The sequence below is a fragment of the Trachemys scripta genome, chromosome 4 (genome assembly GCF_013100865.1).
Source record: "Trachemys scripta elegans isolate TJP31775 chromosome 4, CAS_Tse_1.0, whole genome shotgun sequence".
Classification (NCBI taxonomy): domain Eukaryota; kingdom Metazoa; phylum Chordata; order Testudines; family Emydidae; genus Trachemys; species Trachemys scripta.
This window is the reverse complement of record NC_048301.1, coordinates 51,481,084-51,498,130: the sequence shown is the minus strand read 5'-3', so window position 1 is coordinate 51,498,130 and position 17,047 is coordinate 51,481,084.

Sequence of the window (17,047 nt, the reverse complement as noted above, 5' to 3'; positions counted from 1 at the left end):
TTTGCACTGTGTCAAATAATGGTCGTGAATGTTACGATCATCATCAATTTTTTAGTTTTGTACTCAGTGAAATTAACACACTCAATAGATTCAAATCCTTCCCCTTCCCTTGTTTCAGTGATTGTTTCTTGTAGAAAGTACTAGGCAGCCATTCTTGAGAGAGAGAATTTGACTGCCAGGCAACACCACAAAACAAGACATAAAGCATAAAATATCTGAGCATGAAATTTGCTTCGGGAAAGTGCAAAGATGATTCAAATGATATGTGCTAACTGCCACGCACGCCACAGCAGCTTTCAAAGTGTCAGGATACAATATCAACATTCAAGTAACGTGTTCGAATGTATGACAAATTATACATTAAAATCATGCCTGTTGGAGCAGCACACGCTTGCAGCAAGCATAAGAGCAGCAAGTAGTCATTAATCACAGAAATTAGAGATGGATGGATCCCACCAGCCTTTACTTTCAGAATAGGTGTAAGGCAACACCTCTGTGCTGAATGCACTTCAGAGGGAATATTAGCCTCCAGATAGCTACCCCAGCTATACCTGCCCAACATTCTGGGCTACCCATTGTTTTCTTAAGTCCCTTAATTACATTTTTATGTAACAGGGCATGGAATAACATTTTCTATGAATAAACTCAGTGTCATAGATTCCAAGGTGAGAAAAGACCTTTGTGATCATGTAGGCTGATGTTCTGTGTAACACAGGCCATAGGATTTCCCTGAAATAATTCCTAGAGCATATCCTTTATTAAAAAACATCAAATCTAGATTTTAACAAGAGTCATGGTGGATTCTCCATCACTGACTATTTTTAACTGTTCCAATGATTGATTAATCTCACCATTAAATTTTTATGCCTTATTTCCAGTCTGTATTTGTCTAGCTTCAGCTTCCAGCCATTGAATTGTGGTATATCTTTCTCTGCTAGATTGAAGAGTCCACAATTAAATATTTGTTCACCATTTAGGTATTTATAGACTGTAATCAAGTCACCCCTTAACCTTCTTTTTGTTAAGCTAAATAGATGGACTGAAAGAGCTCAGCCACTATAAGGAATGTTTTCTAATCCTTTAATTATTCTTGTGGCTCCTCTCTGAACCCTCTCAAATTTGTCAACATACTCCTCGAATTGGAGATAAAGTATTTCAGCAGCATTCGTACCAGTGTCACACATATAGAGTCAAAATAACCTCTCTACTCCAACTGGAGATTCCCCTATTTTTGCATCCTGGGATTGCATTCGCTCTTTTTGCCATAGCCTCACACTGGCGCTCATGTTCAGGTTATTATCCACCATGAACTTCTAATCTTCTTCAGCGTCACTGCTTCCCAGGATAGAGTCCCCCATCTTGTAAGCAGGGCCTACATTCTTTGTTCCTACGTGTACACTCTTACATTTAGCAGTATTAAAACACATACTGTTTGCTTCTGTCCAGTTTACCAAATGATCCATTTGAATCAGTGACCTGGACTCTCCCTTATTTACTTTATTTTTTTGTCACCTGCAAACTTTATCTGTGGGGATTTTATGTCTTCTTCCATGTCACTGATAAAAATGGTAAATAGAATAGGGTCAAGAACAGATCCCCATGGGTCCACCCTGGAAACATACCCACTTGATCCTGATTCCCTATTTATAATTACATTTTGGGACCCAACAAACAGTGAGCCAAACAAATAAACAGTTTGTTTAGGGCTAAGTTATATGACCTGCCCCAAACTAAATAGCCAGATATGGTGCTAGGGAAGGAATCCTCCCCTAGTAGGTGACAAGTAGTAACAAAGCTGTTCCTTTGTGCCCCTGTTCTATGAGCGGCCATGGCCAGTGTCTCCATATGGAGCTGGATCTCCCTGTCTGCCCTTAAATGCTGCAGCATGAAGGGAGCTCTACGTAACTGAATTTTGGTTCATTAAGGGACTGTGGACCCTGGTGGTCAGCTGTCCAAACCTGTGTATCCTGGACTGGACTCTGGAGTTGCTACATCTGGGCACCTCCAGGGTTTTGGAGGATGGAGCAGCATTTATCCTTTAATGATCATGATAAATAAGTATATAATCACTCAACCCCTCAAATCCATCAGAAGATATTCAGCACTGTGTCACAGGATGACTGGCACAGGATTACTTTAAGACAGAGTTTGGTCCAGTGCACTTGGACTGTTTACCTGCTGCCCAACATGGCTAAAGAGAAGGCACGTGGGGGAGACAGCTGCAAGTGATTGCTGGCAGAGTCCTGCACATGCTGTGATGAATAGGAAGGCTCCAGCAGAGCCCTAAGTCAACAAGGGAAGGCACCAGTAGGGAATGTTGGTAGAGAAGGCCCAAATCCAGGCAAGTGGTGCTGGGCTTCCCCAGTCTTCTTGAAGTCCTGGGGAATGGGGTAGATCTTTCACTCATGATGCATGTAGGGGAATATCCACCTTGCATTCCCTTGTTGCCCACAATATATGTCTGGGCAGGCTCCCCACTGCATTCCCTTTATGTCTCTGGGGTGGCTGAACTCTTCCTCCTGTTGGAACTCCACAGCATACTGCCAGGGAAGCTTGGGCATTCCCAGCAACCAGAGCTGGAATGCCTGTGGTCTTCACTCCTGTTGTACCTACCAGCTTGGAAGGGTAGCCATCTCACTGCCAAGGACAACATCTACAGCTTTATGGTGTCTCCTCCTTCCTTAACGTGAGCAATCTCGTGATCCTGCCAGCTATGACATCTGTAGAATCCCCTTCTGGCCAAGGGTGGCTGAGTGGCACCCTGCCTCATTTTCCTCTTAACTCAGGGCCCCTTAAAAAGTCCACACTAAATATTCAAAACATGCCCTCTTCTGGGGTCCAATTTATTGAAGTCTTTCAAAAGAAAACGGAGACTTGCAAAGTCTTGATTGCAGTTTCATCTGAGGCAAGCCCCTCCTCCCTGAAGGTCTGTCTTCCTGCTCCCCAGAACTCCTGATCTGGAGTTTGGCCTTCTCCACAGACCTTCTCTGCTGTTCTACTGACTAAGGGCCCTGCAGGAAGCCAGGAGCCTTCTTACTCCCTACAGTGTCTATACAACTATTTGCAGCTGTCTCCCCCATTTATAAGGTGTGGAAGCTTGGGTGCCTTCTCTTAAGCCCTATTGGGCAGCAGGTAAACAGTCCAGGAGCACTAGACCCCTCTCCTTCTTAAAAGGTCCAGTCACCCTGTGACATACTGATTGCCTCTCTTGTAGTAATGGCTATCCCATATTCATTGTCAAGAAGAGTTTTTGCAAAGAAATATGTGAACTGGTTTGGAAAAGATAATCCCCCGACACACCCATTTCCCACCTAGCTGCCATCCATTTTTAGAAGTAACTCTTTTTAGAGGCACAGAGGTTTTCAGGCAACATTCTCTTTGTTTGTTTTTCTCATTTTCATGGACATTTTCATTTCTGAGTTCTGCCAAAGCATGGGATCTGAAATGCCATTTCAAACTCTGTGTTGCAGACTCAAGTAGTTCAAATAGTTCAATTAGTTTTGGTTCAGTAACTGAGTGTTTGGAGATTTATCTGAGCCAGCCCTGAATTCTAACCCTGATTAATACAACCTAACCTACATACCTTTCATCCTGCAAAATGGTCCCACTTTGGAACACTGTTTGGCATTTAAATTTCTAAGTGCTAATTGAATCATCCAAATGGAGAATTATGAACATCCAGAAGATGGCAATGATACAAAATCAGGTCTTTTGTTCCCTGAATGCAGAAGTATAGCTTAGAAATAAATTATTATTATTCTTTGTATAGTAGTAGTGCCCCAAATCCCTAGGATGGATTTAGGAGTCAGACCCATTGTGCTGAGCATTGTACAAGCATAGAGGAGCAAAGAGTCCCTTCCTCAAAGACCTTACACAATCATAATTTAAGACAAAATGCAGCAAAGTGTGTGCACAAAACAATAGGAGTGAATGGGGGAGGGAGCAGTGGTGTTGGAACACTTTTTATAGTGAGGTTGCTGAAAACCATTGAACAAAATGGTAAAACCTGTATATTATGGAAATCACTTCAAGCCGGGGGTGATGCCGCACCTCCAGCCCCCCTGCCCCCCCAGGAGGGAGGACAAGAATAATGTGATGATTGGGGTAAAGAGTTTAACTATTGCACAACTTGATGGTTCCAAATCATCTCAGATGTCTTACTTTTTAAGTAAAATAACTAAGTAAGTGGCTATTTCTGACTGGTGTCCAATTCAAACAGCGTAGGTGGTATGATTTCTTGTAGGTGTCATGGCATAAGTGGACTTTGAGGAGGGATCTTTAGAAAGAGAAGTTCGGGAGAAAGTTAATTTTAGGAAGATCATTCCACCGGTAAGGGGCAGCATAGAAGAAAGCATGGGAGAAACAGACAAAGTCAAGGCAGGCATCACTGGCAGAAGGGAGGGGACCAGGGTTGATGGGATAAGGTACAAAACCCTCTGGTTTGTCTGGTTTCCCTGTGATATCTTCTCATCCAACAGTGATCCTTTTAAAAAATCATCCCAGTCTTAACGAGAATGGCATGCAGCTTCCTTTTCTCTAACATCTGTCTTCCATATTCATAAGGGCCAATTTCTCTGAAGAGCATAGTGTGTGATAAAAACCGACGGCTCTGTAAATCTCATTGTCACAAAGTACTGTATCTTACACCCTTAATTGATATAACAACATTAACAATATTGTGCTGTTTTATTCATCTCATGCTAACATGGAAGTTGGCTTATTGCCTAGTTCAAATAACCTAAGCTTGTCAAAAGAATTAGGTAAAAGTGGTTTTCTGGAACAGTAATTTGTTAAGTGACTATCTGGCAGATTCCAGTTCCTGAAGTCATGTACTAAACAGAAGATAGGTTTCTAACTTTTTATTCCAATTCTGATAATATTGGATAGGATTATTTTGTTTTCTATTTGTAGTGATGTGGGCAGAACAAAATCTACCATGTATCCTATAACTACACTGGCACTGGACTAGGACAATCATTAGCAAACATTCTCCTCTAAAAAATTAAAAGGTTTACGCTGTTTGACAAGGTTAGATGTATAATTATTATCCATATACAACATACCAGGTTTTTGATCTAGGACAATGATGGGAAGTGACAGTTTAAAGTGTTTTTTTTTTCTTAAAATAATTTTTTTTTAAAAGGTCACATCATTTGCATCAGTATTGAAAAGTCAATCCTTGAAATAGATCATTTGGAACTCCTTTGAGGAGAGTACACTATTGCATAGTTCCCTAACCCTGGCGATCATGTAGAAACCCCCAAATCCATGGCATAATCCCCTCTGAGCGCTCTGGAGAAAGAGAGACACACACATTTTTCTCTTCATACATATATGAAATTCTCGTAAAGGCATTGTCACTGTGCCTCAGTGGATCACAGCTGAGGATACCAGGTTCAGGAAAAACTGCTGAGAAATAGGGCAGACTCTCCCCAAAACTGGTGGTTATTCTTCCATTATATATACCAAGCCGGTAACAAAAGTAAACTTCTGTCTCACCACACTGGTTAACAAGTCCAAACTGCAATCTTCTTAGGCATCCCAGGCCTTGTTTTACCACCCAGACACTAGACTTTATGATGAATGGTTATTGAAAGCCAATTTCATCAAACAAAAAGAGTTCTTCTGATCACAAAAGATCAGCCATATACCCAGGTCAATATATAATTCAGATCTTACTAAAGGATTGGCAACCACATGATTATTGGGTATCTAATATCTAAAGGTTTGTTTATAAAAGAAAAGAATAAGGAAAGAATTAAAATGGTTAAGGAAATCAAATGCATGCAATCATTGCAAAGTTCTTGGATCAGGCTTGTAGCAGTGATGTTACAGATTGCTGGCTTGTAAAGTCTCTGGTAACTTCCAAAAGATTTGAAGGTTCTCAGTCCATTGATTAGAATGCTCCTTTTGTGTAAGTCAGATATCAGAGCAGGAAAGAAGCAAAATGGAGATATCTCCAGGGTTTTTAATACCTTTTTCCAGGTGAAGGGAAAACTCTCAGTCTTAGTTTGTGGAAAATTTCAGGCACAAGATGGAGTCCTGGGTAACATGAGCAAGTCACATGCCCTTACATACTTTGATGATGCACAGGAATAGCTATGGCCCATTGCCAATATTCTGGTTAAAGCATCCACAGAAAGACTCACCGGATGGGGACAAGCTTCTTTTATGGCCTATTGTGAGAGCTAAGTATTCTTTGATGGGCCATCAACTTGAACAGTTCATTCACAATGTGCTGGCCAGACTGTAAATGGCTCTAAATTGCCTGGTGGGTGATACTACAGGACGGACACATTTGAAATACTAGTACACAGTCAATTTTCATAACTTTAGATACAAAGATGATACATGCATACAAACAGGATAAATATATCCAACAAATCATAACTTTTCCATTGACACCTTACATGACATACTTTGTACAAAATTTGTTGCAATTGTCTAACAGTGGCAATATTAATACTATAAATGGCCATGTGTCAATCATACATATCACAGCCATTATATTATTGGCTGAGCTGGTAGCCATACTTGACGTTATAGTTAACTGCAGTTCCCATTATAAGGCCCGATTTTTCACACTTGCTATCTAGTCAACCTAGTGACTAGGATTGGGTGGGCAAGGGGACTGGGAAGAGGAGCAGAGGAGTGGAGACTGGGACTGGGATGAGGACCAGTAGGCCCATGTTGAGACAGAACTGGAACAGAGACAGGCTGGGGGAATCAGGAGATGAAGGGGTCATGATTTGGTGAGAACTGTAAGGAAGTCTCTGTGCCCACTAGAGCCCTGTCCCTTCTAGAACCTGGAATGGAACACAAGATTCCTGTATCTCACCATCTCACAGGTTCATCCTGTGCATTGAATGAGCCTGGAGTCATGTGGAAAAAAATTGTATGTGATCACATGATTAAAGACTGTATCATAAGGCATACACATTATGGAATTCCTCACTGGCTGCTACTATGGAGCCCTTCTGCTTACCTGACTCCTGAGCCCTGCCTTCCTGCCTGTGCCCAGTTCCTACTTCTCTGCCTGCCTTCTGCTTGTTCCTTTCCTCCTATCCTAGACTCCCATCTACTCCCAGTTCCTGCTGTCCTGCCCTACTCCAGGTTTCTGCTTCTCTGCCTTATCTCTGATCCTGTCTCCACCTCTAACTTTCAGCTTGGCACTGACTCTGGCTTTGGTTTTGATTGTCTCTGAGTTCTGGACCTGACTGCCCAGGCCCTGGACATTGCATTGACCCAGCCCGCATTCCTGCTAGATCCTGTTTCTCAAATTCACCTTGGTGCAAACCACAACCTCATTTTTTCCTAAATGAATAATCAAGACATTATATGGATGTGACTTGCTCACAATGGAATGCAGAAGAGGCATGAGTTGGTCCTACAACATGCCCCACCTCCCAAACCATTGAAGACAAACATCTTCAGCCTTGAAGCGACCCACCTGCTTTTCCCCTGACCACTTGTGTGCCCACTGCACTATCAAGTGACCACAAATCCAGACATCTATCTTGCTTCTGAGGTAACTGATTGAAATTCTATGGCCTTATAAGAGGTCAAACTAGACCATAGTACCTGTTGTCTCATCACCGAGATGTTGAGTACCAAAAGATTCAACATACATCTTGATGTATCTGCTAGCAAATCACGGAGATGGACCAACAGCCTCCCACAGGGATCCATTTTAGTGCCTGAGCTGTTCAATCTCTAAACCAATAACATTCTGGTCACATCATGCTGTAAATTAATCTATGCAGATGACATTGCACTAGACATGCAAGTGTCCTCTCTGAAGACCCAAGAAAAGGTTATGAACAATAACCTCCACACACTTGAGATATATTTCAAAGTTTGACAACTGAAAATCCAACACTTTGAAAACACTTTTCTCTGCCTTCTACTTGAATAACCACAAAGCCAAAGTGCAACTTTAGGTGGACTTTTATGATCTGCCTCTATCTCATGACCATAACCCATGGCATCTTGGAGTTATCCTCGATCAGATGCTGAGCTATCAACACCTTGAAAACATGAAAAAGAAGATAAAGACAAGGGTTAACATCATTCAGAAGCTCACTGGCACATCCTGTCTTGTCAACAGTGGAGTATTGAGTGCCAGTTTGGTTCAACAGTTCCCACCCTAGTCTCATTGACACTGAAATCAATGCTATGCTCAGGATTGTTAGAAGCTCTCTCAAATCAATGCCAATACCATGGCTTCCAGTTTTGGTGGGCACTGGGCCAGCCAACATCAGGTAAGAAGCTGCTGTACTCTGATAGAACAGTAAGATCCTGGGCACTTTGGACCTGCCAACATATCAAGACCTCAAGTCACTGCCACTCTCCCAACTCAAATACAGGAAGTCTTTCTGGATCCACGTGTCAATGTTATACACTAATGGAAAGGATGCCAGCACTCACTGGCTTGAATCGTGGGCTGCTTGTAACATCCCAAACAAAGACCTGATGAAGATCCAATGAAAGAAGTCCCAGGATTCTGCATTCTCCTAGGCAGTGGATTGTAATCAATCACGTTTGGACAATGCACAGAAGGTGTGGATATCTCCTCCACAAATGGAAAATTAAAGAATCACTGAATTGTGACTGCACTGAAGTACAAACTATGTGACACATCATGGACAGCTGTCCCATTCACACTTAAAGTGGAGGCATAAGGGGGATCCACCTATCTACCCCAGAATGGCTTTTGAATCTCAAGACTCAATTATAATCTCAGCCCATTGCTTTTTAAATGCCATAAGAAAGAAAGAAAGAAAGAAAGAAAGAAAGAAGTAGTCAGTAGGAGTTGGTTCAGTAAGTACAGAGACTGCACAACTGGACCTTTTTTCAGTAAATACCCCTACATCTTGGAAGTGGTGCTGGTCTAATATGAGTATAAATCCCTTAAATAACAATTAACATGGGACAGAGTCCATGCTATACATTTTTTAAAACACACAAATTACATGACATTTTGGAAATAATGTCATGCCATTAATTAGTATTCCTGGTGCATGTACTTTGTTTCAGGGGGCATCATTTCTAGTCTAGCACTTCCAAGAAATACTAAAAACCTGCCTAGCAATTATAAGAAAAAGTAGCAAAAAAGAGGAATCATAGGATTTATTGTGTCTTTAGAAGCACTCAACCAAAGGCACATATCTCTAGCTAAACTTTACCATAACATCACTAAAAGCCAGTAAGTGATCTATTGGGAGGACAGGTAGCTGGTATTTCATTGTGTTGCTTACTAGAGCTAACTCTTGTCAATTAAGAAGCAGAATGGTGGACTGAAGGGAGATAAATTGATCCTCAGTTGGATGAATGGAGGTGGGGTGCATAGCAAGAAAAACAGGATGGTATTACTTTGACAGAGATTTGGAGGAGACCTCATAAGAAAATGATGGTTTCTGTTCTACCAGCTATCTGTTCTACTAGCAGTATCCATCTAAAGCATGGTGAAACAAACATACATATTTTCTACAGTACTTTTTAAATCTGTTCCATATTCTGCCTTACTTTTCATGAACTATAACATCTGTGACTTGTGATCTTCAGATTCGCCCAATATTTATTGTATGGAAAATATACACTATTAAATGTGGCATTTAATGCATATTGTTCTCAGTTTTGGAGATTGTGATCTGAAATATTTGGCTGAAATATATTTAATGCAAATTATGTGAATTCATCATAAATAATGTATTTTTATCAGTTTTTAACTTTGTAACCATCTTTTTTCTGAAATGAAACTAAGTCTAGGGCCAGGTCATATATTCTGGTTTTATAATTTAGATTTTCTGTTTGAGTGGCCTTCTACAATTTGAAAGACCATGTCAGCCCAGGGGTATAATATGAAAATGGATTTTGTGTGGTTTGCATATTTTTTTTTTGGCTTTTATTAGTTTATAGCAAGTATAATATTGTTTTAAGAAGAAGAAAAGTAGATTTTCTTCTGTTCATTCTTCGCTGCTCTATCTTTCCTGGGACTTTTTGGAAATAATGCTATTTAAAATGAAAAGCAAAGTTTCCAGCGCTGCTCTAATTTCCCAGAGCAAAACCTTTAAGGCTTAGCAGATATGTTTAAAAAGCCTCTTAGGAACTGAGAGAAAAAAGGTTGAGAGTGGATTTTTTTATCTGAAATAGTATGATCTCTAACTTCTATTGCATATGTAAAAACTTTTAGAATAATCTATGAATTTTTAAAAAGGGTCAGCTACACAATGCTAGAAGTGTGTTTCTCATGAGCATACTTATAGCCTTCTAAAAACAGGCTTAGTAAATATTTAGACTACACCAAAATAATGTTCTGTTTAAAGTTTTAGTTACACTGTTATTGCCTACAAATAGGTGCAGAAAGAAAAGAGAAAATGAAGCTCATAATTGTAAAATGGAAGCAAAGAGCAGGCCCAAACCAAAACAGAACATTGAAAGATACTGATTAACTATTGGGCTAAGTACTAATTCTGAACCATTTGGTTAAGATTCAAATAAAAGATGACAAAGTCCAGTAAATTGTTATCAAAAGTTCTACTCAGAGTCTCCTGCTTTAAAAGAAAGATGGGATGGAGCTATTCAGTTTATTATGCTTCATTCAGACCATATTTTCTGAGGAATTCATGCAAGCCTCAGAGATTACCTTACCTTTTGTTAGTCCCTCTCCTAACTCCTAGTTGTGCTGGTGAAGTGTCCTGAGGTATCCTTCCACTCTGGGACAGAGTTTAGCTCAGTGTACTCAATCCTGTTAGCCACCAATGGTCTTTGGCGTCAAATAAATTTGTTTAAAATTTATTACAGTGTCATGGAAGTTAGAGATGGAAAAGACCTATCTGGTCTTTTAATCCTTTCCCCTTTGAGTGCACGGTGGTTTACAGCTGTATATTTTGTAGGGCCATATTCTGCCACCATTCCTCAAATGGAGTAGTACCTTATTCTCTGAGTAGTGACACTGATTTCATTTACATGCCTGAAACATTGATTTCAATAAGGTTAACCGTGGAATAAGACAAGAAGAGCCAGATCTTAAGCTGGTGAAGTCTGCATAATTCCATTGATTTCAATGGAGCTATGTCAACTAACACCAGCTGAGGATCTGGCCCCAAGAGTTTAGTCTAGATTATTTTTAAAATTACTCAAGTGAAAGGTCCTCCACTACTGTCCTTATGAGACTATTACACAATCTACTAAAATCTTGTTAGGCATTCTTTTCCACTATTCAGCATAAATTTACCTTTGCTTAAATTCATTCCATTACTCCTAGTTATACCCACCCACTCTAGACAAATCCTCTTCCCCATCACCACCACTCATTATACACCACACAGATGCTTGTACTTGACTGCCAAACCTCCCCACTGCTAAATATCATTTAGCAAAGAAATTATATAAATAGCATTTTAAAATCTTTGTTTCCTCGTAAATCAACTCTTTCCTCCCCATAGTCCTCCCTCACCCCCAATCTTCTGGATTGCTTCCAGCAATCTTTTAAGGTGCCTAAAGATGGACATCGTTTTCAAGTTGTGGTCACACTAGTGCAATAAAGAACCCTTCTGGTTTGTAGTATAAATGCCTCTGCCTACGCAGCCTCAGATCACATTCCTTTGGCTACCATATTACATTGCAAGTAAACACCAGGGAGGGAGAAGAACTATTTAGGTAAAAGACAACATTCGCACAAGAACAAATAGGTATAAGCTTGCCATGAATAAGTTTGGGATGAAAATTAGAAGACAGTTTGGTAGCCATCAGAGGAATGAGGTTTTGGAACAGTCTTTCAATAGGAGTAGTGGGGGCAATAAATCCACCTAGTTTTAAGATGGAGCTTGATAGAGGTATGAACTGCATTATATAACAGGGTTGCCTGCAATAGCAGGAGACTGGACTTGATGACTCAGGAGGGCCCTTCAGTCCTATGTTCCTATATCCTGTTTACCATCCACTAGCAGCCTTTGATTTCTTATCAAGGTGATTTGAGCACACCACCACAACACAATGGACAGAGCAGTAGATAGAATGAAGCTACAGAAAACTTATCTAGCCCACCAGCAATTGAGGGGGGCTATAAATGGACAAATAGACCATTTTACAGGTAGGTGTAAGGACCCTGAAGATTTTTGTTTGTTTGTGGCTTGTATTCTTGTAGCTTTGCCTCTTATTTCACCCGGGTGGAATAGCATTTTTTAAAAAGATCTTTGGTTGTCTTTGGTTGGCTGAAAGGGACATTTTTTCTTTCACTAGACCATGCATTTTTTTTTTTTGGCTGGAGAAGGCATGGATTTTTTTTTTCCCCTCTAGAGGTCTAGTAATTTCTATACTTACTCACCTCCTCCCACTGACATTGTATGAAAAATTTGGGAGAGCCCAGAGTAGGATCATACTAGGTTTTTCAAGAACTATTCATTCCCAGTTCCTAGCTCTGACCTTGGAATTGCTGCTTCCATGAGTCAGAGTCACTTGGCTGCTTATAAACGTTTGTAAATCTAATTGAACAATTTTGAAAAATAGCTTAGAAGCTATCTGAGATATTACATGTTTCCACAGAAATAACTATGAGAGATATACCCACACAGTTGTCATCCAGGAGACACAATCCCTCTCTGAGCTCCACATTGAGCCATGGGGCTCCTCACTACAGCCATTCTAGCCATTGACTAAATGCCCCACCCTTTCTCTAGATATAGCACCATGCAGCTAGAACTCAACGCATGTCCCTTGCCATGGTTTTAAGGTCAATCCCAGGAGTGGGGACAATATCTGGAATTATGCTATTGATTTGCTGATGAAATGGACATGGTAGGGCACATTCAAGGATTACATTAAATAAAAGGGTATTTCAGCTCTTTACAGGAAAACGGGATATTTTTACCTTAATTAATTTTACAGGATTATATTTTAAAAGTTACAGAAAATTTCATATTGTGTTGGGAGTGTGCTTGTTTAAACAGGAGGCATCCCCTGAAAGACTGTGTAAGAACCATTTGATCAGGCATTCACAAAGGTGGCATTTTGTGTTTCCATTGAAGTCAATAGTGAATTTACAATTCATTTCAATGGGAACAGGACTGGACCTTAAAGGATACTCTAGGGATAAATTGTGCATGTGCGTGTGCATGTGCGTATGTGTATCTGTTAGCATTGATTCTTTACAGAACTTTTCTCTATGGGGGGGGGCAAATGAGCAACTAACCTAAGGATGTATCCTTTCCCCTTTGGTGCTGCTAACCCCTCAAAGATATGTGAAAAAATAAAGGTGACTATTTACATAAAGAAAAATCATGAGGGCACTATATTAGAAAAGTAATGTATCATAAAATTGTAATGCAGGAGACTGCACAGACACACAATTAAACAGGGTCTATCCAGTAATTGTATAGACTTCCTAAATCTCATTTGTTAGATTTAGTTGTACTATGACTTACTAGAGTTTCACACCTTCCTACAGTGTGGCTTGGAGCTCTGAGATAATAACAAAGTTAATTTGAAACTGCAACATATAGTAGTTATTTTCACTGCTTTCACAATGACGAGCCTTAATACAAGTTCCTCTACACTTTCATCCTTTTTGTGTACTTTGGATAACAGAATTGATTTTCAGGAGCCAATCTTTTGGTTTCCCCTGTTACATTATTATTACTTCACAAATTTAGCTGAGATGCTAGAAGATCTTTTAACTTGCCTTCTACACAAAGTAACGTCATTTTCATGACATTGCAAAATATAATTTTGCTGTTTATTCAGATGACTAAAATACTGAACACATAGATTAGTCATAATGCAAGTGATGAATAAATAAAAACCTTAACTAATGGCATATTGAAAGTGCTTGAACCTCTCATTATGAAACATCCTATTAATAATAGAAGCTTCATTAGAACCAGGTTTGGGTATAAACAGCATAAACTTAGGTATCACAGGAAAAATAACGTTGATATCACTTTAATTATACAGAAAGTACAAAAAATTAAAAATCAGATGTGTACCATTAGAACTTAGAGGTGAATTATATATGAAATCAGTTCATTAAAAATATTCATGTGGTGAGCTCATTTCTTTATTTTATGAACATGAGCCCATCTGGTGCACTTCACTGTGCCCAAGAGGAGCTGGGAACTTATCACCTCTCACTTTCATAATGAATTGGATGTTAAATGAGTTTCAAAGAACATCTTGTAGGTTCCTTGATTTATAGACAATTGGAAAAATTCAGTATTTCACAGGTAACACCTTTGTTATGAAAGGTCTAATTTCACAAGAAACAGGTTGACTGTAGGACTATCAATAACAGACTAATCTGTTGGAACTGTTATGACTATTGGAATTGTGTTTAATGACATTTCAGAAAATAGCATAGAACATATTTATGACACTTGCTGTACAGTTCTACATGATGCTGCATGTTGTAAAGTCATTGTTCATTTTCGGGAGATGGTAATTTGCATGTATGTTCAAGGGTTACCAATGAAGATCTATTGGAAAATGTTACAAGATAGGTGGGAACATACTGTTACCCTTTTTGGCACAAGCACTTAGCCAATATTGAGGGTCTTGCAGGTTGTTTCCATTAGGAGAACTTGCTCATGGAGTCAGGCAGCCCAGTTTGTTTACACAGAATGTACATAAAGTTCTGTTTCTCTGAATACATTATGAATCAAACAGCAGGTGGCAGTTCCCTTGCTCACAGATCCATGCCCCTTGTCAGCCACCATACTGTACAAAAAACCTTCTCCTCCTTGTTTTCTCTCAGGGCCACATTTCCAGTGCTTCTTGTGCTGCGTGCTTGGCTTTTTGGCTGCTTCTCTCTGACAGCTGCTTCTGTCTGTTTCTGACTGTTCCTGTCACAGACACACATGCAGTGGTGGAGCCAAGTTTTTCAACTGGGATGGTTGATGGGTGGGTCATTGGTGGTGAGCTGGACAGTGAGCCCACCTTGCACTTACCTGGCAGTGGTAGCTCTTATCTCACAGAGCTGGGCCCAGCTCCACACTCTGGATGTTGCAACCTGCTGCATTGGGTTGCAGTGCCATTTAAATGTGTCCTGGCTGCTCCTCCATCATGACGGAGGGGAAGTCAGGTAAAATGTAAGAGAGTGACATGGCGACATAATGCATAGGATTGCAGTGCCAGGTAACCGCATTTGTCATGTCACAATACCCAGAGTGTATTGATAAGTTTATGGAGGGAATGGTATGATGAGACTGCCTACAATGGCATATAGCCAATCTGTTAGCAGCAAATATCTCCAGCAGTGAATGGTATGATGAGACTGCCTACAATGGCATATAGCCAATCTGTTAGCAGCAAATATCTCCAGCAGTGGCGATGGGATACTAGAAGGGGACAGCACTGATTTATTACAGATCATTCTTCCCCAGGTGTCTGGCCGGTGTGTCTTGCCCACATGCTCAGGGTCTAACTGATCGCCATATCTGGTGTCGGGAAGGAATTTTCCCCTGGGTCAGATTGGCAGAGACGGTTTAAACTAGTGTAAATGGTGAAGTCTTTAAATCATGATATGAGGACTTCAGTAACTCAATCAGAGGTTAGGGGTCCATTACAGGAGTGGGTGGGTAGGGTTCTGTGGCCTGCAATGTGCAGGAGGTCAGACTAGAAGATGATCATGATGGTTCCTTCTGACCTTAAAGTCTATGAGTGGGGAGCTAGGCCAAGCCCTGTGGGACAGGAGTCATTGCTTCTGGGTGAGTGTGGGACAGGCTTGTTTTCCAGCCCTATGTGAAAATTTGTTTCATACATCTCCTTTTGTCAGTTGCACATGCTTGAAAAGATGTCACACATACATCTAAAGGTCACCCTCCTGCCCCCTTCCACACCTCCATCAAACAATGTTCTGCCCACATAGCTCAATTTCTGACTGGCTTGCGTGTGGACTGTGTTTTGGGTGGTGGCTCCCATTCTTTCAGCTGTCCCAAAAAGAGGCTTAACTACTTTTTACATTTATCCTGAAGGAAAAGCAGCTGTCACACCCACCAGCTTCAATGAGGTTTCACATCTGTGCTGTTACCTTTATCCATCCAACTGGTAATCTCATCAAAGAATTAAATCAGGTTTGTCTGCCAAGATTATTTTCCATAAAACCAGACTCACTGGCATTAATTATATTCCTATCCTTTAATTCTTTATCAGTTATAACCCATATCAGGTTTTTTATTATTTTACTCAGGATTGCTATTAGGCTAACTGCTCTGTAGTTACTCAGGTCATTGTACTTGACCTTTTTGAATATTGTCACAACATTAGCACTCTTCCACAGTCCTATGGCATTTCGCCATATGAAATGCCAAGATTTATTAAAAATTAACATCAGTGGGCCACATATATCCTCAGCCAAATCTTTTAGGACGCTTGGTGCAAGTTGTCTGATCCTGCTGATATAAAGAATGTTTATCCTTAGCAGATGTTGTTTAACTTCCATCTTAGTTACTAATGGGCTGGAAAGTGCTTCATTACCCTCATATGATACAAGCACATCATCCTGCATCTTTCCAGGTACAGAAGATAAATATTTACTGAATACTTCTGCCTTTTCTGCATATTGTTAACAATTGTATCATCTCCACCTAATAGTGGGCCTACAACATTGCTAGGATTTCTTTAATAAAGTTTTAAAAGTCCTTCTTATTGTCCTTAATTCCCACTCATCTTGCACCAGTCTTGTGCATTAACTTCAATGGGACTTAAGCACATGCTTAAAATAAAACGTGATTCTTAGTGTTTTGCTGAATAGGAATAACAGAAAATTCAGACAGGATTTAATCTTTGAATATTGTTCTGCATCATCATCATGTATTTTTACTATGCCTTTAAAAAGTTAGCAAACACCTAAATCAGATTTGTTGAATGCTAAAAATTGTTAAAATTAACTGTCTATAACCAAGGCAATTCCTTCTTCTTTTCAACAGTACATTAATTTTTTCACCTCATTTTTTTGAATCCTGCAGTGTTTGAATGCTAGGATTCTTAGAACAACAAATCAACCTTTATTGCACCACTAACCACTTTTTAGCCTACATTACTGAGAGTAAAC